This window comes from Camelus bactrianus, chromosome 33 (assembly GCF_048773025.1).
Source record: "Camelus bactrianus isolate YW-2024 breed Bactrian camel chromosome 33, ASM4877302v1, whole genome shotgun sequence".
In the NCBI taxonomy this organism is placed as follows: domain Eukaryota; kingdom Metazoa; phylum Chordata; class Mammalia; order Artiodactyla; family Camelidae; genus Camelus; species Camelus bactrianus.
The window spans coordinates 8,884,651-8,907,768 of record NC_133571.1 but is presented as its reverse complement, the minus strand read 5'-3'; the positions used below and the strand labels follow the sequence as shown (position 1 = coordinate 8,907,768).

The 23,118-nt window shown below is 48.1% G+C and overlaps 1 long non-coding RNA gene across 1 annotated transcript in view; it reads right to left on the bottom strand.

The window, feature by feature from the left end:
* Positions 1-16,428: 16,428 nt before the first annotated feature.
* The window catches only part of LOC123612867 (uncharacterized), a 31,592-nt gene continuing 24,902 nt past the window's right edge, over positions 16,429-23,118 (bottom strand). The window contains exons 2-3 of the long non-coding RNA XR_006720133.2: positions 22,534-22,757; positions 16,429-17,744 (exon numbers count right to left, since the gene is read on the bottom strand). This is a non-coding gene — a long non-coding RNA (uncharacterized LOC123612867). The remainder of the gene's footprint in view (positions 17,745-22,533; positions 22,758-23,118) is intronic.

The following is a 23,118-nucleotide window of genomic DNA, read 5'->3' as shown; positions in this document are numbered from 1 at the left end:
GTCACACGCACACACATACACCTGAACGAAAAATAGGTTCCTGGATGCCTGCCTGTGTTGCAGCTGAACAGCTGCTTGACAACAACTGGGACGAAGAAAGAGAGACAGTCAGACAGACAGCCAGAGAAAAACCAGTAAGAAGTCCATGTGCCCATGGGGGCAACATAATCAATCACTCCTAAAGGGCGTACTTCCCCTGGAGAACAGATTTAAGGAAACAGGCAAGCAGATTGGAGGAAAAATTCCAAGTCGGCTGATTGAAATCTGTTGTATGTTCATGCTATTTGAGAGCACATCACTTTGCATTAGGCAATCAGCTTATGCCTTAGGTAAATAGAAAACAGAAACTCTTTCCAAGAGATGAGCACGTTTAGCAGAGACGTCTCATTGTGTTGCACACTGCCCACACCTCCTTCCCTGTGGTCTCGTCTCTGTGATGAGACACATCCAGGCCCCTCCAGATGGAAGGCCCCTCTGCTCCTCACTGATGATGACTGTCTCCAGGATAACCAGGAGCTGCTTCCAGAATGCACAGCGCTCTCCTTTGTCACCTTCCTCTGCAAAAACGGCTGCCTCTGCCTGGAACCCCCTCCTCTGGCCTCCTTGCCCACCAGTGTTTGCCTAGAAAGCATCCTTCCAACACCATCTCCTGCAGAAAGCCTAATCTGGGGCCCCCGGGGGGCTCCCGTGGTGCCTTGTCCCCACCCCTGTTGTGACAATGATCACCCTGCTGTAACTACCACTTCTCAGGCACATTCTTCACATTTTTGTGTTCTGCTGGGTCACTGTACCCACTCCTGTTGTGATAATAATGATTCCTCTGCTCTTATTGCTCAATTCTGAAACCCACTCTTTTTTTCACTCTTGAATATTTCTAAAATCAGGATGTTTTGCAACAATGTGTACATTGAGTGTGGTAGTGTTTCTGTTTTTGTTTTTTTTTTTCTCCTAAAGAGCTGTTATTACATTGAGAGTGCATTTTAAAATCAAAGAAGTAATGTTACTTATTCGTGAGCCCGATGTCCCTTCCCCACTGTGAACTGGGGGGGCGGGGAGCAGGACCCACGTTCTGACCATCTTGCATCGCTGCCCCTTCACAGAGGGCTGGCTCTGCAGCTACTGCTGCGTAAATGCTGGAGGGAGGGAGGGAGGGAGGGATGAGGGCGAAAGGAAGGAAGAGAAGGAGGGCGGAAGGGAGAGCTCTTCCAGCACCGTTTAGGAAGCGCCATCTCAGCTGCTCCCATTCAGTCTGATTTCCCATCAGCGGGCACTGGGCTCTCTCCCCAGGGACCTCCATTGGCGTTTCCCCACTACTGACTGCCTTCAGGGCACTCACGTCTGCCGCAGATCCCCAGCACAGCGCAAGGCTCATCAGCCCCCCAGGGCAGGCGCTGTGAAGGAAGAAGCCGACCAGGAGGAACGTCACCCCTCAATTCAGTTTCACTGCGATCCCGCACGCCTTCCATCACTCCTCCACCGGCTCCTTGTCTGGCCCGCCGAGCATGCCAAGCTCTGGCCCTGATCTAACCTTCCCTGCCTGATTTCTCGAGACTCTGGCCAGCTGATTTTCTCATTTTCCCCAACTCCTGCCTTGCCAGTGACATCTTCCCTGGCCCCCAGCTATACCAGGACATCGTCTTTGATCCCCCTGTCCTCCCAGACCCCTCTGAAGAGCACCTGTTGTCTGAGCTAGACCGGTTAGCACCGATATTCTGCTGCTGGTGTTTTACTAGCATCTCCCACAGCAGAGGGGCTAAGCACATCCTTAGCACTCAGACCCAGGATTGAAACAAATTAACACAATGATCAGCTCTCAGGGGCTCCTCCTCTCTCGTTTCCTTGGTCCACACTTCCTTCTACTCCCAGCCCAAACAAATCTCTCTCTGAGGCCCCCAGTTAAGAATTATGCCCCTTGCCTCTGGCTTTTCCAGGTATTTTGTTGAAGATATGTGTGGACCATGCTCCAAGCAGCCCCTGGCAGCCGGGACCACGTCAGACATCTCTCTGAACTGGCCTCTCTCCTCGGCTACTGTGTTTTTCTTATAGGTTCCTCTCTGTTCTGGTCAGATAACCACCTTGTCGAGTTTCTCTGAAATACTGTCATCTTGGTGGCATTATAAGTGGGGGAAAGTAGCCTCGTGACACTGTTGGCTTATGTGGAGTTCACAGTCAACTGACTCTACTAGGTTCTATGGACATGAGCTGCTGTTAAATCAGGTTTCTCGTCCTTTACATGCAACTGATTTTGTAAACCCAAGGAGTGCCATGTACATTTGCCCCCTCTTAAATTCCACCATGTTTAGCTATATCATTCCAGGTGGTGGGGATCATTCCAAGGTTTCATTCTGCCTTTTCAGCTCCTCAGCAGGATGGAAACAAAGTACACGCAGGCTTTATAGTGACCTGGATGAAGGCATTAACACCACGTCGCTATCAGGGCTTTAGTTCGCCCCTTAGCCCTGAAACGCCATTGGGTCTGGCCAGCTGCAGCCTTTTAAGGCTCATTTCTACAAGAATGAGACATGCCTAATAATTCCCATTTTATCCCATTCCACCTCCACCCTTGGGCTCCTCCCACAGGCTTCCTGTCTCAGTAAATGGCACCATCGTGTCCCCACGTGGTGGCCAAGCCAGGAACCAGAAAGGCATTCCTAACTCCTCTTTCCCCTCCAGCGCCCTCATGAAATCAGTTCCTTAGTCCCATCAATCGATGCTGCTCCTAAATAAAGCAGTTCAGCCACGGCCCCCTCTGACACTTCAGCCTACCTTTGCACACTCAGCTCCCACCTTTGTCTGTTTAACAGCCACATCTCAGGTCTCAGCTTAAATCTCACTTCCTCCAGGAAGGCTTCTTGTCCCACAGATCAGACTGGGGGATCCAGCCACCAGCTTCCCCAACATCATGCTTCCCCTGTCCCGTCACCTAACTCACGGCATGCTCTTGCTGATGGAACTCCTCCCAGCTACAGCCAAGTTCTACTGAAGAGGCAAAATCCACAAAGGGACCAACATGACCTCCCAGGCAGGGCCATTGCCTTCCCACTTTTGTGCTTCTGTAAAACGGCTTGCTTCTAGGGAAATGAAACTTACCCCTAAAATTCCATTGGTTCCCAAAAGCTCACTCCTGATTGGTCCATTTCTAACACTTCATATGCATATGGTGCAAACTTAATTGAAACATAAAGACCTATAAAAGTCTGTGTAAACCTACAGACAGGGTCCAGAGCTTGGAGTGTTGACTCCTCTGGACCCGCCGGCGTAATAAACCTGAGTTTTCCAACCCTCTGAGTGTTGCTTGGTCTCTTGACAGGATTCAGGTTTCTATAACATTTCAAGGATGGAGAAGGAACCTGTTTTGCTCATCATCGTGGCCCCAACATACAGTAGATACTCAATAAGTATTTCTTGAATTAGTGAATTAAGTCATGGTACTGTGATTTTGGCTGGACAAGTTTTAAACTGTTGGCAAGTGGTTTGGCTCAACGGCCATGAAGCATCCTGGCACTGAAGGGAAGAATACCAGCTTTGGCTTCTGATGAACAATGAGTGCCTCAGTTTTCTCTTCCAAAAAGTGGGAATAAAAATTTATCACATAGGGTTGTCACAATGCTCAAAGGAAATTATGTATATGAATGTGTTCCCCAACTAAAAAGTTCAAGGGCATATATAAGCATGGACACCCCATCCTTCTATGAGTGGCCCAGTCCTGACTTCAGAGGTTATGCCAAACGAAGACCCCCACGGGCTCAACCTTGACTACTGGGACTCGTCAGTTTGGGTCCCATCTAAGTCCAGCAGGTTGGTCTTTTCTTATTCGTTTTCAACTTTGTCTGCTGTCCTCATCCCCCTACACTCCTGGGCCGCTTCCAGAAGCTTTCATAACCACCGCTTCTCCTGCACTCTCTTGGCGGAGGGCTTAATGATCCTGAAGGCCCTAGAAATACACTGAATTAAAACACAAAATGGATAGCATTGTGCGTTTCAGTGAAACAGCAATTAGGAGCGGCAGTCACCATGGACTTGGGAGGGCAAGAGAGCTGAGGAGAAAAAGAAGAGTGACCTCATACAGACGCTTAATTTCATTACCGCCAGACACAGTTTCCCATTATTGCTCTTGGTGTTTAATAGTTTTATGATTTTATCTATTGATGCTTAGCTAGTTCATTAACTGTGCTGCTAAAAATACAATTATCGCCAACAAAACCTTCATCACTAATAAAAGGGAGGGGGAAAAAAAGGCCTCCATCATTACCAGAAAGCAGTGGGCTGGACACACCTGTCTAGTCACTCCTTGGCCCCCAAGTTTTCACAGAGACCGAGAAACTATCACTACACAAGTTTCATGTAACAGTTTTAAAACTTAATCAAACAACTGCTACTATTTAGCTGACTCCAGTTAACAGGTCGCACTGATTCCGTGCATCTAATTGACGTTGGCTTTGATTGAGTCATCTGTGTTGACCCATCACAATGCTGGTGACAGATAAGAGAGGGCTATGAAGATCCGCTTCACTAGTCACTCACTCAGTAGGTGTTGACTAAGCCCTGGCTGCCAGCCAAGCCCTGGTTAGGCAAACAGAGGTACGTAACACCGACAGGGTCCTGTTTTCAGGCAGCAGACTGTCTAGTAGGCAGTGGGTGTCTGTGGGGATAAGAGGAAGGAGAATTCCTGTAACCGAGCTGGGGCTCAAGGTGGACCTCCACTCCTGATGTGGAGTGGGGGAGGAGACAGTGGGTACCAGCAGGGCAGAAGGTGAGAATGGCTTTCCATCTCACTTAGCACAGAGCCTTCTGACAGCCCAGCAGCCAGTCTGAAGTGAGAGCCAGAGGCAGAGCAGGAAGAACCCCATGGAAATTCAGACGCTCCCAGGGGTCTTCCTGATGGGGCTGAGGCCCATCTGGCCAGCCAACCTGGGGAGTGTCTCCTCTGCAAGACAGAAGGAAGTGTTTGAGCTGGGCCTGCCAGTGGCTGCAGCCCAGTTAGGAAGATAGATGCCCGGTGCTGTCAATGACACAAAATAGGACAACGTGTGCACATAAGGCTCCTGAGAAGAGAGAACTTCCCAAGAACTGCAGGGCATCCTTGCGCTCTGCTTGCCTTTGGGAAGAGTTTCTGAGTGTCAGGAGCTGTGCTGGCTCTGGCTTCCATGCGATCCTCACAGTGACCTCATAACGTAATACAGGGCTTGCCGTCCTCATTTGACAGACACCTTAGGTCATGCAGCTGAACAGTCAGGCTGGACTTGAACCTCAGTCTGCCTGACCTTCAAAGTCTACACCTCTTCAACCACACCCTGTCTTCTGTGTGTGTGTGCACACATGATCATACACGCTCAGACACACACACACACACACACACACACACACACACACACACACACACGCCTTATCTACTGTCTACAGAGGCAATTATTTTTTGGAAAAAGCAACACAGAGCCCATTGCCAGGTGTGTTCAGAGAAGCCAAATCTTCCATATTCCTTCCTGGGTATTTTATTATTCACAGAAGAGAACAGGTTTTTGTGGGTTTCCCTTTTGCTTCGTTATAAGAAGAAGTCTGGTTAGAAAGTAAAGCAAACAAGTTGTAAAACTTGAGATTTATTCTTTCCTTGGCAAGCCGCTTCGTGTGGAAAGAGGGCTGTGTGGGAAGAGTGACTTGGTCCTCAGTACTGGCCTCCGCCCCAGGGAACTTGCTCTGTTTGGTGCTGTGCTGGCACACATGGGGAGCAGCAGGGTTAATAAATGCTGACCCACCAGCGATGCCCCATCTGGCCACCAAATGCCGGAGGCACATCTCTTCCTTCTTGTAACAGACATGTCTCCAGCACCCATAGGGTGCCAGGCCCTCAAGATGCTCAGTCTGATGAAGGCGAGCGAAGGGGAGTTAATTAGTATAATATGATGTAAGAAGTGCTATCACACAGTGTGGGAGCATCCAGGGGAAAGCACCTCGTTCTGCAGGGGCAGGGGGGCCAACGACGGTGTTAAAAAAAAACGTAACAAAACGGGAGATAGCGAGCCAGTGCTTTGATGGCTGCGGAAGACTTTCTTGGCACAGATAGACAAAGGGAGGAGAGAATTCCTCATAGAGGGCACAAGAGCAAAATCCGGGAGAACTGAGTGTGCAGGAAGGGTGAACACTATGAAGCTGGAGCAAAATTGCAGGGGAGGGGAGGTGGGTTGTGGGTTGGACCTGGGGACGAGTCCTAGATCAGTGTCGTTTTTAATTTTTCAATTCCTGTTCTAGCACAGACTAATTTATTGCAGAACCTGCCTTAATTGATATTTTAATTATATGCTTACACCTGCAACATTTTCGAATGAGAACAGGTACATGAGATGAGAGGATGTGAAAGCTGTGAAGTGTTATACGAACTACTGTGAATGCTGTTCTGCACTGTTCTAAGATTCCTGCAGCAAAGCATCCATTCATTCCCACATCCTCACGGGGCCCCTGCTACACACATCCCAACCGGTGCCAGGCTCTGGGGAGGCTGGATGGGAAGGACACACAGTCCTTCCCCAAACACCTACCCGCCTGTCATCAAAGCGTGAACCTCAGTACTTCTTAGACCAATAAGGAGGTGCTCAGACCATAAACCCTTCCAGGGCAGGCCCCGCCTTAAACCACAACGCTGCTTCCATGGTGTTGTGTGGCTGAAAGTTAACTGACCTAATCTCTCGCTCCAGCTGTCCCCCTGGGTGGCCTTTGGGAGCCACCGTCCTCTGGATCTCAGGGTCCTCGTCTGGATCATGGAATTTTCAGAGATAGTGGTGATATCTGGGCAGTTTTGTCAGCTCCCTGGAGCCTCTCCATGGAATTTAGAAGCAGAAACTCTCTCTTCCCAACCACCTCATATGGCTGTCTGGCCACATCAGGGCAAGAGGATACCGAAACAGCCAGGAGAGTGAAGGAGAGAGGAGTGAGCACTCCAGATTCTGCGTTCCAGTGTGGACTCTGCCCTCGGCCCTGAGCGTGTCGTTCAACAGCACTCCACTTGCTTGCTTTCCTCCTCTGCCAAAAAAAAAAAAAAGAAAAAAACCATCAAGGAAACCCCAAGCCCCAGCTTACCCAGTAGTCAATCCAAATGCTCTATCTGTTCATTCACTAAATGCATATTGAGTATTACTATTTGTTGGCAATGCAGAATGAGCCAGGCTGCAAATATTTTTTTAAATAATGTTTTAATAAAATATTTTTAAAATAATAATAAGACATGGCCTCTCAGAATTCATGCAGAATTCTAGCCAAGCTAAAAATATGAGTATTTCCAATTTAAAGTCAGTGATGCGCCTGGTGTCCTTCGGAGTAGGCGAGCAATCACAGAAACACGAGGCAAGAGCTGTGATAGAGTCTAGACTTTAGAGCAAGGTCCGAGACCAGGACTAGGCGCGCGATCGGTGCTGAACAAACACTTGTTGAACTGACAGAGGTCGTAAGAGCAGGGCGCTGTGAAAGCACCCGGGAGAGGTACCCATGGGCTGGGTACCTGGGGACGAGGAAAGCATCTCCGGGGAGCAACTCCTGATGCCTGTGGCTGCATCACTGCCACTTTGGAGGGAAACCCGGGCTGAGGGGCAGGCAAAGAGCTACCCTGTAGGGGGTGTGAGGCAAGAGAGAATCAGACCATCGCCGCCCTGCTTCCAGGAGCAGGCTGAGGGGCTATTGTGTCAATAAGGCCTTTGCCAAGAGATGCCCAGGAGGGTGTAAGAAGTTTTCAGGCCTGAGGGCAGACTGGGGGCTGGGGAGGGGAGTGGTTAGGGAGCGGAAGCCCCCACTCAGACTATATGCAGTATTTACAAACACAGCTGCTTGATCCACACCCATCTGCTGGCGGGGGCGCCATGGCTGGCAACCTGATATTCACTGAGTCACTGGCTGTCTTATTCCCAGAAGCACAGCAGAATCCAGACCTAAATTACTTCTTATATCTCCTCCCTTTACCTTCCTGATAGAATCATCTCGTCACTCACGGGTTTGTCTTCATGCCGGAACAATGAGCTCTCCCAAGACCAGCTCCGGCAACTCACTTTAATCCATGCAGAATTGTAGTCAGGCTGAAACTCCAGGATGATTTCATTTTTTAACTGGTGGGAGTATAAGCTTGCAGAACGGCTCTGGGAAAGCAGCTGGTAATGCTCATAGAACCAGAGGGAAGAGCGCTAGCTAACTGGGGTTGGCTCTGGGCTCAACCTCTCACTAGCTCTCAGGCCCTGGGCAAGTCACAGAACATCTCTGGGCCTTCATTTCCCAGTGGAGCACCTGGAGAGACAATGTGACCTCCAGTAGAGGGGACAGACCATGGGCTTCTCAGGAGCTGAGAGTCAAATCCTAAGCCAGCAGCGTAGCAGATGCATGGCCCAAAGCACCAGAAGTGCACGCTGGTGGATGCTTCTGGCGGGGGCATCATCAAGGAGCCCACAGTATTAGTCAGAGCCTAGCAGGAGAATCATGTGCACTCAAATTAGATATTTTTTAGAGAGTTTAATAATGAGAGTATGTATGAAGGTGTGGGCAGGGTGGAGGGAGACCTTGGGGAATAGTGCAGTGCTCTGGAACGACACAGGTCAGCCTACTACGGTGAGAGCAGGTTGAAGGGGGTGAGAGATGAGATTTGGAGTGACAAGCAGAAGCTATATAGAATGCCCCAATAAAGCCACCCCCAAAAGAAAAAATTAACTTCGAGTATGTACCAAAGCAGCAAGGGCACAAAAACAGCAAGTTCATAATGGTTCCAGCCAGAGAAGATCTCCCCTGCCTCTGACCTCTCCTCTGCGCTCCTGCCAACCCCAGAGGGGGCGGAGACTATGGGAGCTCAGCAGATTGGAGGGCAGGAAAAGGAAGCACAAAGCAGGGGGAGAGAGATCACTGATGGGCCTGTTGTGGACCTGAGTGAAGAACGCATTAGAGTAGACATGGCTGCTGTAACAAACAGACCCAAACATTTAGTGACTCCATCCAATAGAGGTTCTTGGTCATAAAACAGTACAGGGAAGTTCCAGGTTGGGGTAGAGAGGACGGCAGGAGGCTTTGCTGCACGGTTATTCTGGGATCCTGGCTGAGCATCCTTAACACACAGCCTCCAAAAGCACCCTGCGGTCACTTCCATCTCAGTCAGTTGGAAAGAGGAAACAGCATGGAGGAGCACATCTGGAAAGTTTTTAAGGGACAAGCCTAGAAGTGAAACATATCCCTTCTACTCACACTCCATTGGCTAGAATTCAATCATATGATCACTCCTAACTGCAAGGGAGACTGGGAAATGTAGTCCAGGCAGCCAACCAGGCTATCAGAACTCTTATTATAATGGAAAATGGAAAACAAATAAATATATTTTGGTAGACAATTGTGTCTGTTACAGAGAAACTTTAAGCCCTGAAATTCACTATTATACAGAATAGACATTTACATTACTAAAAGGGTCTGTTTTGTGGTTAAAAGTTACAAGAGAATTTTATTATTTGAGGTGGTAGAGAGAGTCACGAGGTCTGCCCTAGATGTTAGTTATCAAAGGAACAAAAAAGTACTAGCCTGAGAGCAGGTTTGAACAGGCGTGGACAACAGTTCCAACAACAGCTTGGAGGCTGTCTACATATGTTCTAGGGATTACTGCTTGCTCAGTGTACTGATTACTACATCATCCTTATGTGATCAGAATGTGTAATATTTCTCCTTGCTCCTTTTACTTCTATGAGAGACATTTTAAAAAATTCTTATAATGTGTTACTTTTAAGTGGAGAAAAATATAATACACACCTTTTTTTAAGCCAGTGAAGTTACCCAGTCTTCCTATTTTGGTTACAGTCAGCTCTTTTCTAATTACTAGCACCTTCTGCTTTAAAAACTGTAGTCAACTCAATACTCAGTTGGTGACTGTCTTTGTCAGTTTGGGCTGCTATAAAAAAATTACCATAGGCTGGTGACTTAAACAGTAAGTGTCTATTTCTCACAGTCTGGAGGCTAGAATTCTGAGATCAGGGTGCCCCCCATGGTCAGGTTCTGGTGAGAGCCCTCTTCTGGGTGTCAGACTGTCAGCTTCTCACTGTGTCCTCATACTGCAGAAAGAGGGGAAGAGAGCTCTTTGGGGTCCCTTTTATAAGCACACTAATCCCATTCATGAGGGTGGAGCCCTCACCTCCCAAAGGACCACCTCCTAATACCATTATATTGGGAGTTAGGATTTCAAACTATGTATTTGGGTGGGACAAAAACATTCAGTCCGTAACAATGACCAAGACCTTGTTGTATTCAAGGAAGTTGGTCAGCGCGGCCAGGGAAGGGAGCAAAGAACAGCAGAACAGAGAATACAGGCTAATTCAAGGGTCTATTATGGTGCAGCCATCACAGGCAGGATCTAGCTGGAAACAAAAACATTCCTGTGGCAAATTATAGGAGACCTCTGGGTCAAGATCCAAGTAAAACTGGTAAGGAGTTTGCCTGCAATTATGGGGCTCACAGACATCCTCCTGAGACCAAGCCCAGGGGACAGCACTTAGGACTGTGTATGGCTTCATCCTGCAAAAGTCCTAAGTCAGTCTCCCCATCATGTACTACACTTTCTCATGGCGTTATTATTCTCATCTGCATTTGATGTCCAAGCTATAAATGGTGGATCCAGGATTTGACCCCAAGCAGTCACCCCAAGGTTGTAACCACTCCACCATGAAAATATCACCCCCATTGCCCACTGACCAGATAAAACATGCAAAGTGCTGAGTCCAGCTGTGTTTGTTTGCTAGGGCTGTTATAAAAAGATACAATACCAGGGCGGCTCAAACAGCAGGAATTTGCCTTCTCACCATTCTGGAGGCTAGAAGTCTGAAGTCAAGGTTTCGGCAGTGTTGGTTCCTTCTGAGGGCTGCAAGGAAAGGGCCTGTCTAGGCCTCTCTCCTCGGCTTACAGATGGCTGTCTTCTCCCTGTGTCTTCACATTTGTCTTCCCTATGTGTTTCCAAATTTCCCCTTCTTACAAGGACACTAATCGTATTGGATGGGGGCCCACCCTAAAGGATTAATTCTACCTTAATTACCTCTGTAAAGCCTTATCTCCAAATGTGGTCACATCTGAAATACAGGGGGTTAGGATTTCAGCATATGAATTTGGGGTGAGGGTCACACTAGCTAAATGATCATAGCTCTTACTGTGATCCTGGAATTCAAGGAGCCTCACAATCTCAACCCCCAACTCACCTTTCCAGGCATCTTTATGTCCCCAACCCCACGTGTCAAACTCTCGCAGTTGCTATTAACCAAAACACCTTGAACTTCCCCTCCTCTGAGGGTTTCCTGTGCTGTAACCTACCTATGACAATATCCACTCTAAATCCTCCTCTGAGAGTGAGGATCTCGGCTCAAGCCCCACCAGCACTTGGCTATTCCTGCCACTCCAGCCATTCAAAAGAAAGAAAGAAAATTAGCAGGTATGAAACACAGTATGTTTTCACCAGCCCCAACCATGTCATGCTGTTCTCTCATATTCCTATCCCCCCTCCCAAGTTAGGAAACTGAAGCTCAGAGTGGTTAAGTACTGCGTCCAAGGTCACTCAGCAAGTGAGAGTAGGAATGTGATTCAAACTCCATCGGTCTGATTCCAGGCCCAACGGTCTCCCCATCCTGAACTCCGACAGCAGTTCTGGCCGGAAGCCTTCACCTGGCAGTAAGTCTGCTAGCTAACGCCCTGATGCTGGCTCATATTATCACTCGAGCTTTTACTTTGAACTGTCATTAAGTCTTTACTACCAATTTTCTATTCACATGGCTTTTCTCTCCCATTATATTTTCAGCATCTTAAGAAGAGGAACGGATTTTTCCCCTGGACCAAGCCCTACCATCGCTTTCAAATTCAAACAGTCCCAATTCAGCCACGACAAAGGTCGGATTCCCACGCCATAACCAAAACTTGAAACCTGACTTGGAGTTCAGGTGCTCTCCTCCATCCAACTGGGTTGGGCTGCATGTGGGCTCTGTGTATGACTGTTGGGGAACAAGCAAGAGGGTGTGGGGAATGGAGATGGGGCCTATGGTGGCCATGGGGGTGACAGCTCAGTTCTCCCTCAGGAGAGCCTGCTGTGGGGGGCAGAGCTGACTGACAGCCCAGCGGCCACCCTGGGACCCACCACCACGCTTGCACAGAGGCTGTACTTCCCAGGGCTGCTCTCAGCTAAAGGCCAAGTCCAGCTCGAGCTAGGGCATTTCTGTCGGCCAGGGGACTCTTCTGATGGCAGCCTCTGCTGGGGGAGTAGCTGGGGACCAGCAGGGGGCTGGCTAGCCCCGCTCACACTCGCTCAGCACTGCACTGTGGGCTGGGGTTCTTCCTACGCCAATTCTCCTTCCTTTCCCCTTCTGCAGCCTCACTCTCTGCCTAGTCTTGCTTTCTTCCCCCTTATCCTTCGTAGCTGCTTCCCCAGCCAGTCCCTGCTTCTCGGGAATCCTGAACTGACGCAACTTTGCTGCCTGGCAGTTTCAGCTCCTCCCCAGGCAGAGGGGCCAGTGGCAACCTGGGAAGCACGTGTAGCCAGCTTCTCCTGTCTCTCCCGTGTCCTCCATCTTCCTTAGCTGCTCCTTTGCCCCCCACCCCCAACCCCCAGCCCCAGTGGAAGCAGGGGAGGGAGTAAGTAAGGAGGCAGGAAGGTAATTACTTGACTGGCTCTAACTTAAGATGGCTTCTCACTCTCTGGACCTGATGGGTCTTAAAAGCTGACAGTTTTTCTCATTAAAAAAAAAAAAAATGAAATAGTGCCATGTGCAGCAACATGGATGGACCTAGAGATGATCATACTAAGTGAAGTAAGTCAGACAGAGAAAGACAAATATCATATGATATCACTTATATGTGGAATACAACAACAACAACAACAACAACAACAACAAAAAGACACAAATGAACTTACTTACAAAATGGAAACAGACTCACAGACATAGAAAACAAATTGTGGTTACCAAAAGGGAAGAAAGGTGGGGAAGGATAAATTAGGAGTTTGGGATTAGCAGATAACAATTTACTATATACTGAGTAGGTAAACAGCAAGGTCCTGCTGTAGAGCACAGGGAACTATATTCAATAGCTTGTAATAACCTATAATGAAAAAGAATAAGAAAAAGATTATATATATGTGTTACAGAAACCTGAATCCCATTGAGAGACCAAGCGACACTTGGATGGTTGGAGAGCTCAGGTTAATTACACCGGCGGGCACGGAAGAGTTAACATTCCAAGCTCTGGACCCCGTCTGTAGGTTTACACAGGCTTTTATAAGGTTTTAGGTTTCAATTAAGTTCGTGTCATATGCAAATGAGGTGTTAGAAATGGATCAATCGGGAGTGAGCTTTTGGGAACCAATGGAATTTTAGGGGTAAGTTTCGTTTTCCTAGAAGCAAGCGGTTTTACAGAAGCGCAAAAGCAGGAAGGCAATGGCCCTGCCTGGGAGGTCTTGCTGGTCGCTTTGTGGGTTTTGCCTCTTCATATGCATATCACTATGTGTACACCAGAAACTAACACAACATTGTAAACCAACTATACTTCAGTTGAAAAAAAGAAGAAGTGTTTAACGAGCTGCCAGTTATCTACTCTGTAGTTTTGCACGAGATGCAGCTTCCCCTTTGGATTTCAGCCTTTACTGTATGTTGGGACAATAATGGAAAACTTTTAAACATCCTGTTCCATATATATTTACTCATTTAAGTTTCACAACCACCTTGAAAGTAGGTGCCATTACTATGCCCATTTTACAGATGGGGAAACTGAGGTACAGAAAGGTTAAGTGATTTGTTCAATGTCACATAACTCTTACGTGGTGGGGCTGAGATTGGACCCAAAATACCCGGTCTTTAACCCCCGCCTTGTGCTAAGCAACACTGTCACAGGGAGGAAGGAGACAGCAGCTGCACGTGATTATTTTTTTCTCTCTCAGGAAAGCGTTTGGCTGAGTGAAGACATAACTCAGTGTCCTTCGTGTGTTCAGACAGGATTGTCTAGGGGTCACGTGCATCCTGCCCACACTAGGCTTCAGTGTGATTGCTACTTGACTTGGTCTTGATTCTCTGTTTTGCTGCCTTATCTCTCCCCTCCCCTTGGGGCCTCAGGGTCCTAATTTTTAATATGGGATCATATCAGACCCACCGCGCCCAGCCATTGTAAGAATTAGCAGTCACCTATATATCTGTCTTACCTTTGGCTTTGCTGCCCTGCACCCAGGATAAGACGTCTCCCTCTGACTTCAATTGCTCAGATTTCTATCTGGCTCCCAGAAGCACCCAGTCACGCTTCGGGAGCAGAAGCTACATGGTGAGGAAATGGCTATGTTTGCAGCTATCTGAAATACCTGCTCTCAAAAAAAAAAAGTCTTTTATAAACCGGGAAACCTACCAGTGATGACTCAGAGTTAGCATATGTCCCCCAAAGGAGTTAACCAAGCTGATAATGGATTTCTCATGCACCACCAGAGCCTGTCTGAGAAGTCAGCGCATCTCCTGGGATTAACCACCTTCCACCTGGGGAACAGGCTCAGCCACCGACTCGACTCCCAAGGGGCTGGGTTTTCCTGCCTGGAAAAGCCGGCCACCCAGACCTCCTGGACTTTCCTCTCTCATCAAAGATAATGCTTAATTCCAGGCAGGACGCACTGAGGAAGAAGCAGAGCTTCACAGGACCATCTGGCCTCCCCTGGAGACTGTAACCTCCAGGATGTCAACCCTAGAAAGCGGCTGGGGCCTCAGCCTCACCCCACTGCGCCCTCCCTTACAAGCTCCTGAGCCCAGGCACAGCCAGCTTCTACCCTCCAGGCTTCTGCCATGTGTCCAGCATCTTGTCTCCACCTGCACCCCCTCCACCCCCAGCCTCACTCAGAGCTGCCTCAGGACTCACCTGGGTATGGCCAGGAGCTCCCACCTGCAAGTCTCACCTCCGCCCTCATCTCTCCTGACTCTTCCTCGACGCCAGATCCCAGTGATCCACACAGCTCTGACCAGGCTGCCCCTCTCCTCTGAAACCTTTCCATCTCCCCACTGCCCAGCAGAGGGACAGACTGGTAGCCTCTGGCCAGACACAGTATGCAGACAGGTTTTGTTTGATCTACACAATGTTTTCAAGTCTTTTGAACCAATACTTTAAAATCAAGAGTTGCACATAAAAATTCAAATTGCTGACTTGTCTCCAACACCAGGAGATCTGGCAAACCCAACGTGGTGGTTAATTTTATGTGTCCACTTTCCTGGGCTAAGGGGTAGCCAGATAGCTAGTTAAAAAATTATTTCTCCAGGTGTCTGTGAGGGTGTTTCCAGGAGACATTAGCATTTTAGTTGGTGAACCAAGTAAAGAAGATCTTTCTCCCCAGTGTGCGTGGGCATCACCCAGTCCATCGAGGGCCTGAATGGATAAAAATGTGGAGGAAGGGGGAATTCATTCTCTCTGCTTGAGCTGAGAAACTCGTCTTCCTCTGCCCTTGGACATCAGCTTTCCTGGTTCGATGGACTCGGGATGGGACCTCCCCAGCCCCTACCCCCACCTCCCTGGTTCTCTAATCTGCAGACTCAGTCTGAACTACACCACCAGCTCTAGCTCTCGTGGTTTTCCAGCTTGTAGATGGCAACTCGGGGGGCTTCCTTGTCCCCATAGCCACAAGAGCCAATTCTTACAATAAATCTTCTCTTATAGATAGATAGATCAATCTTACTGCTTGTTTCTCTAGGAAACTCTGACTAATAATCTGGGTCTTTCTTTATGCCATCAGCTGGAGCTGGGTCTGGAAGCCACTCGCTCTGCCAGCTACACTCACACCACAGCCCTGTGGCCAAGAGGCTAGAGTCCAAACTCCTTTCCTTGGTCTTGCCCTAAGCTTTCCTTATAGCTTCACTCTCACTACAGATGCAGTGAGTATATGATGTATCTTCCAAATCAGGACATTTTTGAAAGTAAAAAGCAGCACTGAGAACAAGTACCAGGTGTTCATTGATCCACAACAGGCATAAACTGAGGCTTTTTCTGGCAAACCTGGGTGTATGGTTGCCCAAACTATCAACCCCAACTTGGGCATCACACACCCTAATCTCCAGGCAACCCACGTCTCCCGTGGTTCCTTAAAGTGGCCGCCATGTGCCCGTCAGTGCTTTTACCTCTATTGTCCCTGTTTTGGGGACTAGCCCCTCTTCTGGTCTCAGCCTGTCAAGATCCAACTGCCCTTTCAAATCCCAGGCCAGATGCGACCGCTTCCTTGAAGCACTCCTGATATTTCCTGACCGAAATTCCTCTCCCCGCTTTAGAATTCCCAGAGGGCTTTGTAAGTCTGCTATGACCTTGTATTAGAATCATGTCATCCATTCAGTCAACAAACACTCTCGGAGCACTGAAGATATGCAGTGAGCAAAAGAGCCAAAGTTCCTCCCCTCACTGAGTTTACATTGACTAATGAGAAGCTAAATGATAGTATTTGTGAAGTTGAAAACATTTTAACCACGTAGAGTTCTAAAAACAGTAATTATGCAGCCATGCCAACTGGGATCAGCACATCCTTATACCATCTCCTTTTAAAATTTCTAACATTGGAGAGAAGTATTATTCCTGTTATTAGAGGAAAAAACTGAGGCTCAGAGCAGTGAAGTGACTGGCTGGTGATGCCAACAGGAGAATGGAGGGAGGGGCCAGGCTCAACCCAGGTGTGTCTGGCCCCAGACTCTGCTTTCCACCACACCCTGCTGAAAACAGACTGAATTCCAGGGTGACACAGTTTGTCCCTTTAGGGGCAAGACTGGGAGTGCATGGAGAGAAATCTGCATTAGCAGCCCGCTGGGGAGTTTCTTAGCAGAGCTGGGTCTCTGCTCGAAGTGATGGTGTAAGAGTTAACGCAGCGACTGGCATGGAGGCTGAGACGTGGAACCACCTGGTCAGCCCTGGGCCTGAACCTGTCCCCCCCATCTCCATCCCTGCCTCCAGTGTTCCCATGGACATTGTCCGCTTGGCCTCTCTGGGCAGCAGGGACCTTCAGAAGCTGCAACAGGCCCCGTCTATAGCTATGACAGGCGACTGATCTCTCTGGGAAGGAGGGCAACACCTGCTGAGGCCCCCTGCCCCCTGCCATCCCCCTCAACCAAGGATGGGCCTGGTGATGCCATTCAGCACTGGGAGGAGGGGCAGGGGGGAGGGGAGGGGAGCAGCACAGGGCTCTCGACTCCTGCACTGGGGCTGCGTCTCTCACCTGGGGGTGTTTTTCAGGCCTGAGGTTCCTGTCCGGCTTTCTGCAAGGCCTCTGCCCATTACCAGAAAAGAGCACAAATTAGGTTATAAAGCCACACTGCCATGGTTCCAGAGGCCTGGATCTGCGAGGCTGCGCTTTCATTGTCAATAAACAGCCAACTTCCTCAAAATGTCTGCTGGCTTCTATAATTACTCGGGGAAAATGTCATGTTTGCCACTGTGCGATTAGAGCAGCGCATGGGCTAAGATGCAAACAGCCTCACAACAGTATAAATATTTTTAATGGCATCGTTCCAGCGATCTGGTGCGTGTGCTTCCAGATGATCACGCAGGACAAAATCAAAGAGAGGGCTCCTCTGTTATGAAACGCAGTTATCGAGAGAGCCCGCCTCTGAAGACAAGACGGTTCCAGTCTGGCGTGAAATCTAGGCTGATCCTTGCATTTGAAGCTCTGTGTATTCTCTCTTGCTGGAGACTTTATCTGATTTGATTACAAAATGAAAAGCTGGATGTTTAAGTAGTTTTCACAGAAGCACTTAGCAAAGATATCAGAGGGCCTGAAAAAAAAAGAAAAGAAGCAGACTGACTTGGGGTAACTTGCTGAACCCCACCGGGCCTCAGTTACCCCCACCTATAAAATGGGGGTAAGACAGAAACTCTCCAAAGTGAGGTTGACTTTCCTGTACTTTCTTGGTGCTCTGAAATCCATCACAAATTGGAGGCCTTGATTTCTTGCCAGACGAAAATGCAAATAAATGTCAGGGTGCCCTGTGGTTCCTGCTGACTCTAGAGGATGTAGTCAGGCCTGCCCTGGCATTTGCAGGGCCCAGAGCAAGATTATAAATGGGGCTCACACAGTATATGTCATAATATTTAAAAGTTGTAAATCAAGGTAATAAAAATCATTTAAATAAAATATGTTTTGCTATCCTACCTTGACAAATATGCCTTCAAAATGACCTGGGAGGCCAGGCTGGACCTTAGAGTTCTGGAACTTCTCAGAGTTCCACACCACACGTGGCAGTGGGAGGAGCTAGCTCAGCTCCCCCAGCTTTTCTGCCCTCTCCTGGCGGGACCTCATACTGCAGGCAGCCTTGCACTCGCGCTGTGAGCAACCCAGCCTGCGCTTGCACATCCATAGGAGGCCAGGGTGGAGCCAGCGCCAGGACTCCTCTTGGCTGGGTCTAAGGGCAGCACTAGCCATGGTGCAAATGACATAGCACCGACAATGGGCTGATTTCCTTAATATATAAAGAACTGCTCCACTAAACAGGCAATTCTCCAATAAAGGCATGCAAATGGCCAATAGGCACATGAAAAAATGCTCAGTATCACTAATTATCAGAGACATGCAAATCAAAACTATAATGAGGTATCACTTCACACCAGTCAGAATGGCCATCATTCAAAAGTCCACAAATGATAAATGCTGGAGAGGCTGTGGAGAAAAAGGAACCGTCCTACACTATTGGTGGGAATATAGTTTGGTGCAGCCATTATGGAAAACAGTATGGAGATTCCTCAAAAGACCAAAAACAGACTTAACATATGATCCAGCAATCCCCCTCCTGGGCATATATCCAGAGGGAACCTTAATTCAAAAAGATGCATGCACCTCAATGTTCATAGCAGCACTATTTACAATAGTGAAGACATGGAAACAGCCTAAATGTCCATAGACAGATGACTGGATAAAGGAGTTGTAGTATATTTATACAATGGAATAGTACTCAGCCATAAAAAATAATAAAATAATGCCATTTGCGGCAACATGGATGCACCTGAAGATTGTCATTCTAAGTGAAGTAAGCCAGAAAGAGAAAGAAAAATACACTATGATATCACTTATATGTGGAATCTAAAAAAAGAAAAAAACAAACTTATTTACAAAACAGAAACAGACTCACAGACAGAAAATAAACTTATGGTTACCAAGGGGAAGGGAGTATGAAGGGATAAATTGGAAGTTCAAGATTTACAGATACTAACTACTATATATAAAATAGATAAACAATAAATTTATACTGTATAGTACAGGGAACTATATTCAATATCTTGTAGTAACTTATGGAGAAAAAGAACATTAAAATGAATATATGTATGTTCCTAAATGAATGAAGTATTGTGCTGTACACTAGAAATTGACACAACATTGTAAACTGACTAGACTTCAATAAATACATATTTTTTTAAAAGAACTGCTCCAAATCAATGAGAAAAAAATTAATTCCTCAATAGAAATATGAATAGACAGTTCATATAAAAGACTCCGAAAAACTCCTAAAGATGAAAAAGATACTCAGTCTCAAAGGTCAAGCATTTAGTGGCTCATTTTGTTGGCTGAGTGTACAAATCAGTACAACCATTGCCAGCAAGAGTGAGGTTGGTAAAAGCTCCGTGAAGCACAATTTGGCAACAACTAAAAAAATTGCAGATGCATACCCTGTCCCAGCAATTACACACTCAGTTATTTATCCTTAACAAATCCTTTAACAAGAAGTGACATTTATTGCAGTAAATTTTTTGTAATAGCAAAATATTGGAAGCCACGTAACAGTGGAGCAGTGCAGAGCCGGTTAACTCAGCGATGTCCTCCCACAGAACAGAATGGTACAGGGCAGAGTGGCAGGACGGAACTCCAGCACACATCGCTAAGGGGAAAAAGAAACTTCCCAGGACAGCGGTTGTGTGCTGTGATTCGTGTGAACAGAAAGAGCACATATACACATGTGTTCGATGTGCAAAGATTTTTCTGGATGGAGACACAAGAGACAAACAGTGGCTGCATCTGGGTGGAGGAGGGGCTCTCTGTGGCTGGGGACAGCTATGGCAGGAAGAATTACTTTTTATTGTATTTCTTTTTCGCATCTTTTGAATTTGCACCGTGTGTGTGATGTACTTATTCCAAAATATTCAAATGATAAAGAAAAGCTTAGCTCAGCACCATCTGTACCTTTCTTAATCGTACCTATATTTTTCCACCTTAGGTCATCATTATTTATGTACAAGTCTTGCAAACCTTCTACATTTTATAGTTGGAGAAAGCAGAATTCATGTCAAATAATAACTAACATTTTGGAGCATTTATTATCTGCCGAGCCCTGTTCTCGATGATTTATGCATCACTTCACTTATTTCTCTTCACTTGGTAATGACTTCGGATGGTAGGTACTGTTACCATCCTCATTTTACAGCTGAGGAAGCTAAGGGTACAGCAGGAGGTTTAAAACTTCCCTAAGGCCGCCTGGCTCTGCCCTAGGGGGCGCTGTCTGATTCTAAGATTGTTCCACTCCAGTCCTGACGGGCCTTGACTCCTGTACATGGTACCTCCTTTTTCCTATTCCTTAGAATTTAGGAAGAGCTCAGTAAATGCTTGTTGAATGGATGAAGGAGTGAGCGACTGAGTGACGCACCTGCCCCGTTCACAGCATCCTGCACGCTGCACGCTGCACGCTGCACTTCTAGGTCACGTGCCTCCAGTTCCCAGCTCTGGGGAGGGGCAAAGACTGGGTCTCCTTATAAACAGTCATAGGTTTCCTTTGCCCACTGCTGCCCAGAGGGGAACCTGCAGAAGGAACTGACCAACTGAGGAAGGTGAAGAGGTGGCGGATTCACACAAGAGAGGATATTTTTTAAGCAAATTCGCTGGGGCTTAGGCAAGAGCCTCAGGGCCCATTCTGTCACTATTGCATGAAGTATGGTTCACCTCTCGAAGCTTGGAAATGTCAGAGTGCCAGGCACACAGTCCCTGGCCACGCGGAGCCCATGGCCCCCTCTAACATCAGCTCTGCCTGCTCGCGGGTCACCCCACAGCCCGAGGATGGAGCCGCAGTGAACCCCACAGGGGGCTGTGCTGTTTGAGTGAAGAAACAAAGCTTGCTGGGATACCCCCACCCCCCCCAAAACAGCTGGCATGTCCATCCTCTGTCTGTTTTCCGTACTTAAAACACAGCCCACTTTGAGCTTCCATAAGGCACTTTGAACCAAGCCCGTGATCCTGAGACACAATTCTGTCTCCTCATCTTGCATGATTTATATAGGGTTTAAATAATAAATTGCACGGTTGCTGTAGAATTTACAGTGCTCCAAGTAGGTCATTAAATAAATCACTGTATAATTTATATAAATGAACCTAAATCATGCAGTAGGAGGATTTCATTAGAAAAATCAATCCTGTGAGTGGATAAATACGAAGGGCTGGCAGGAACAGGGCAGTGGTTGAAAAGTCCCCTGTCTATGCCCAAACGTGTGTGACCCTCTGAGCCGAAGGACACTTGGTACCCACTCTCCACTCAGCCTTGCAGACCCCCAGGATGCTGGGGCCAGGCCCCCGTTCTCTGGAAGACCTGCCTCCACCTCCCCATGCCCTGGCTCTTCTAGTGGGGGGGGGGGTCGACCTCATGGAGGGACTCAGCCCACCTGGAAGTCGGCTGGGCTCTTCCCGCCTCCCCAGCAGAGCCTGGATGAAAGCAGAGGCGGGGCGAGCTCTGAGTGAAGGAACCCACAGGCGCTCCTGCCAAGCACAAGCCGGGCTCGGGCCTGAACACAGTCCAAGGGCAGCATCTGGCTGGCAGGAGCGTTCACCTTGCCGTGGGGAAATGTCTAAGTGATGCTTTCCACAGCCTCAGATGCAGAATCCTTTCTGGCCTCCATCAGGCGCCCTTCTTGAGGGGATACAGAGGGTGGATTGATCCAAGAGGCAAGTCCAAATGGGGCAGCTTGAACCCCTCCAGGCCCTGTCCAGCACCTTCCCCCCCCACCCCCACCCCAGGACAGAAGTCCGATGGAGCAGCAGAGCCCTGGGACCTCCCTCCCAGCAGAGGGAGGAACCTCACTGCTATCAGCCTGTGAGCATTGCCAGTTAGGGGCAGGGGCTGGGGGCTGGCTCTGTTCACCGCAGAGATGTCTCAGGAGAAGGGAATTCCAAGTGAGAGGAGGTCTTCTATTTTTAAAACCACTGCTTGAGGAAGATCAGTGAGATGAGGTTAAGCAAGATGGAAGGTGAACAAAATGCTCTGACCAGATCCCCAGGAGACACGATGGGCCCGGGATGCTCCCCAGAAACTTTTGAGGGAATTCAGCCCCATGGGAAACTAAGAGAATCATGAGGTGACAAGTCACAGGGGACCCAGAGCTATTTAGTCATCCTAAGACTGTGCATTTAAAAATTCTGATCCCCGACACCTGACACCGGCCCCCTGGGGCAGCGGGAAGACTGGGCCCCTGTGAATAAGAGGAGAGGGGAGCAGGGCTAGAGGAAGAAAGCAGCCCCCAGGCACTAACCCCCACCTGGAGTCACCTAGAGAACAAGTACCCTCCGGGGACAGAACCCTGGGGTCGTTTCACCTTATATCTGCAGCATCCTAGCTTCAAGAAGCTTGAAAGCGGCTCATCCCACTTTCCAACAGGAAGGCTCCCCCTGAGCTGTTGCTACCATGCATGAACAGAGCGTCCTCAGAACTCCAGCTTTCTCAGGACCAAAACAAATCCTGTTTTGGATTCCATCTTGATGCTATATGAAACACTTCATCGCCGCTGTCTTTTGCTTGGGGGGTCACTTGGTAGCGAACCTGAAAACCCAGAAAGAGAAAGCTGTAAAATTGACATCTCTCTTTTATTCCTTAAGAATGTTATTTTGGTTAAAAAAGAAGAAGAAGAAGAAGAAGAAGAAGAGAGGCTTGCAGCAGCGTGATTGGGATGTGGTGAGGGGTAGGGGGTGCAGCAGGGTTTGACGTTCGCGCTCATGTGGTCCCTTTTTGTTAGAAGACGAGCCTGTGCACCAGGGTGAGTGCTGATGACAGCACAGGAGTCACGGAGCACAATTTCAGTCTAGAAAATTGAGATTGAAATTGATCTCCATTTTCGTATTCCATTGGATATTGATGTGATGTAATTAACATGAAAAATTCCACAAAGACATATGGCTCCTTT